Below are 4,915 nucleotides of genomic sequence, written 5' to 3' on the forward strand. Positions count from 1 at the left end.
TGTTGGAGGGACTTCTTTAAGAGGAAAAAATACAAGACTTGCTTCTGATTAAAAGACACACAGAGACTAAAAGGAAGGGGATGAAAAAAGAATATTGCTTTGATGGACCTAGAAGGTATTTAAGTCAGACAGAGAAAGATAAACACTATATGATTTCACTTATATGCGGAATCTAAGGAATAAAAAGAACGACTAATCAAAAACAGACTCACAAATATAGTGGACAATTTGATGACTGACAGAGGGGAGGGGGGTTTGAGTGGCTGGAAGAATAAGGTGAAGGGTTAAAGAAGCACAAATTAGTAGCTGATGGATGGTCACAGGGATAGGGAGCATGGCATAGGGAATGCAGTTAGCATGAATACGTTGGCTAGGTGGAGGGTCAGGGGAGGGAGGGAGCAATTGGGGGGATCGTTTTGATGAACTATATAGATATCTAAACAATGTACTGTATACTTGAAACTAATTAAAAATTGTTTTAAAAAAAGACAAATGTGGAAAGCTTGAGGGATCCAATTTGGGTTCAATATTAGAAAGAATTTCCCAAAAATAAAATACTGTGCCTTACCTAGAAAGCCAAGAACAAAACAACACACACACAAAAAAAAAACAAAATATAACTCTACAGAGTGATCTTTCCAAAATTAAATACATTTAAATGTATTTAAATAACTTCACAGCTTAAAGCACTTCAGTGACGTTCCATCACCTACATATGGAATAAATAACACTTGATTACTTTCTGGTCCATTCTAACTTTCCACCTTCATTATTTTCTACACTACTCTGTCACAAATTAGTTCCACCTCAGGCACACTAGGCTACTTTCTATTCCTGGAGTAAGTCACATTTTTAATCTTGAGACATTGGCTAGATAGTACTATTACTTTGCCATCACTTGGAACTAATCTCAGCTCAATCTGTCAAAGCTTTGCATATCTCTTACTCATCTTTCTAGTCCATCTCACATATTACTTTCTCAGGGAAGTACTTCCTTATCTGCCAAATTGGAATACAATTCCCAAAACATGCCATACTTACACTGATGTATTTTTTATGAAGTCATGTTTTATATTGATTAACTCTGTGGGTTCTGGATTACGTTGTTTTGATTCAAAATTTAGCTTTGTTCTTCAATTGCTTTGTAATTTTTTGTAAGGTGGCCTGGCATTTCTGGGCTTAAGCTTGCTCATTTGGAAAACAGGAATAATAATTATTATACTCCCCACAGTTTTAGAGAAAATTGAATGTAATAATATATGTAAATGTAATATATGATAAATATGGTTCATAAAGTGATGCTATCTATTTTAATGTCCAGAAAAATAGAAATAAATAACTTCTGGGACCTTGAGACTGCTATAATAAAACAGCATAGTCATTTCAATGCATTCAATAGCACCTATAATTTCTTTGAATTCGATGTTTTTAATAGATTTTGTTTAGATATTTTTTGTCATTAAAATAATGCACTAGTACAAAATGAGTGTATTGGGTAGAATTACTCTCAAAGGCATTTAAATAGCAGTTCTTGTTTGCAAGACTGGGTTGAGTGGGACAATAATTTTCTTTTTCTATTCAATACTTTAAAATTGGATTCAATTAAACTCAGCATTCTTTGGCTAAACAGTAATAGTAAACCTAGATGTTCAGTATAGAAAAATAAAAATACTTTTGTTTTAATTTTTTATTAGTAAAAGAAAAGGAGAGATTGGTAGAGATTTCTTTTCCTTTCCCCCACCATTTTTTTTCTTTTGCATTAGTGAACTGTAGAAAATCTTTTTATATTTATAATCTGTAGTAAATTTCTAAATATATGATGCTTTAAAAAATGTTTTGAATACCCATATATAGAAGTCTATTATTACCAGAACACGGATTTTATACAGTGCTGTTTCCTAGGATACATCTTGCATAAGAATCTTGGCAATCCTTAGGCCAGTTTTTCAAGCCAGAAGTTGGAAAAGTTGAGAACATGTTGTCAGTCTCAACAGAAAATATGTAAAATATCCTAATTTGCAACAACAACAACAACAACAACAACAACAACAACAAAAGATACAGGATCCAAATAGCCACTGTCCAGAAAATGTATTTTGACGGCAATTGTGTGGTACTTGGCCACAGCTGTAACAAATGCCTTAAGACACTGTCTGTCTTCTGCTGAACAAGCCTTAGCTATGTATGCTCAAAGAGTTGATTATTTATGAGAGAAATTAATAGAAGCAATCGCTCAAATATCATCTCTGAATAGGGAATGGTACAGATCCTGATATTGCTAAAGGACTTTGTTGAAAGAAGATTGAGAAACCTGGGGTTGGAATAGTGGGAGCGCTGTCAATGCATGCAGTTTTTCTGGGCATATGAGAAAGGTGCAGAGTTATACAGGGAGTGGTTTGCCAGTTCTTATCAAATCAGATTCCCTGCTTTTCTCTCTCCCTCCCCTACAAGCATCTGAAAGATGAAAGGATTTAGAGTTTCTCTTAAAGTCACCTCATACTGCCTAATTATTACAGAGATGAAGGTGGAGCATCGAAAAGCAATCAAGAGTCAAATGATAGAGAAATGTTTCAGACAGCCCAAACTAAGAGTTTTTGGAAAGTCAAAGCTTTGCCTACAAAGTTGCTCCATCATTCTGGAAATTTCATGTTATAAAGAATGTATATACCTCACTTCTGATCATGTAGGACCAGCTTGTTTCTGATCAACATTTCTTTTAAGAACTAGAAAAAGATAAATAAAATGCAAAAAGCATTTGTTTGAAAGTATCGGAAAGTCTAACAAGGCTGCCAAGAGTCAGAGACCAAGACCTCAGAGGGAAGAGAAGTACATTGAGATGAGCTTGATATTCTGTATTGTCTTGGCAAGGCCTTTGTAAGTGGGGCATGGTCAAGAGAAGCCTAGCAGAAACTGATAGTTAAGAGGCTAAGAACCTTAGGTGAGCTTTCAGCAGTTTGTGGGTATATGAACACAAAACTTGAAGTTCAGAGCTACCAAGGCAGTTGGGATTTGTTGGGCTAAGATTCCCAAAACAAGCAAAATGTTTTCAGGTGAGCCCAACATTCTGCATCAATTTTTCCCAAAAGATATCGGTCATTTCCTAAGTAGCACATGGCAAGAAGATAAGAAGCTGAACAGGAAGTACTGCCTCTGAGGCTGAAAAGCCAAGCAGATCTAACTGTAATTCAAAATTGGAGTTCAGGGTCAGCCAAGAAGAGGTGAGTAGCAATGACTCCTCTAGTTACAGCCATGGAAGGTCACGGAAGCACTACACTGTAGGAGGAATACTAAACAAGAAATTCACCAGTCCTTACAACAGTAGAAACAATTTTGAAAAAGCCCAATGCCAAATATATTAAGATCATTTCCCTCTAACTGCCTGCTCAAAGCAAAAGTCATTCTTTTCTGGAGTAAGATAACAACAATTTTATTTCTAAAAATGTCAGGTATTCCTTAAAATGGGACTAAATAAAAAAAAAAAAAAACAGAACAGAACCACAGGTGCTCTAGATATTGGATGTATTAGACATCCATTTTATTTTTTTATATTCATTCATTTCTTTATTCAACAAACATTTGCTTTTTCTAGCTCTATTAAGATATAATTGACAAATAACATTGTGTGAGTTTAAAGTGTAAACAGAATGATTTGATATATGAATATATTGTGAAATAATTACCATAATAAGGCTAGTTAACACATCTATCACCTCACATAGTTACCATATTTTTGTGTGTACGGTGATAACATTTAAGATCCACTCTCTTAGAAAATTTAAAGTACGCAATACTATAATCACCATGCTGTACATTAGATCCCCAGAACTTATTCATCCTGAAATTGGAAGTTTGTACCCTTTGACCAACATCTTTTCAACTTCCCCACCCCCTAGCAACTGCCAATCTATTCTCTGTTTCCATGAATTTGGCTTTTTTAGATTCCATATATAAGTGAGATCATATAGTATTTATCTTTCTCTGCCTTATTTCACTTAGCATAATGCCCTCAAGTTTCATCCATGTTATCACAAATAGCAAGATTTCCTTCTTTATATGGCTATTTATTCCATCGTGATATATATACACATATATCACATTTTCTTTATCTATTTATTCATTGACAGAGATTTAGATTGTTTCAATATCTTGGCTATTGTGAATAATGCTGCAGTGAACATAGGTGCAGCTGTCTCATTTCCTTTGAATATATATATATCCAGAAGTAGGGTTGCTGGATCATATGTTGGTTTTATTTTTAATTTTTTTGAGGACTCTCCCTACCATTTTCTGTAATGTCTGTACTAATTTACATTCACACCAACAGTGCACAAGGGTTCCCTTTCTCCACATCCTTGGCAACACTTGTTATCTCTTTAGACATGCATTTTAAAATGACTTTGATAAACGTGTTTGAGAAAATAGATGGTAAAATGGAGAATTTCTCCAGAGAACTGGAATCTATAAAATAGAATCAAGAGTAAATTTTAGAATTGAAAAATATAATGACCAAAATTAGATTAGAAACAGAAGAGATTAATAAACTAGAATGTGGGTCAATAGAAAATATCCTGACTGAAATACAAAAACAAAAACAAAATGGAAAATACAGCATAAAATCATTAAAATCTGTGTGAAATGGTAAGGTCTAATATATATGTATTTAGAGTTGCAGAAAGAAAACAATGGGACAGAATGATATAATTTAATATGAAAACATAGTTAAATAGAAATTGAAAATTGGAAAAGTAAAAAGGGAGCATTATGGTGATACAGAGATGGTAATTACAGCAAATGGCTCAGGGCTAGGGGAACAAAGAGAAGAGATTGGATCATCAGTAACTAGAAGCCTGTACGAAATTCTCCAAGAGCTGAAACTCAGATCTCTGCAAAGGGGTGCTGCCCATCTGTGATGCTA

Source organism: Pteropus vampyrus, unplaced genomic scaffold (assembly GCF_000151845.1).
Source record: "Pteropus vampyrus isolate Shadow unplaced genomic scaffold, Pvam_2.0 Scaffold140, whole genome shotgun sequence".
Taxonomy (NCBI): Eukaryota; Metazoa; Chordata; class Mammalia; order Chiroptera; family Pteropodidae; genus Pteropus; species Pteropus vampyrus.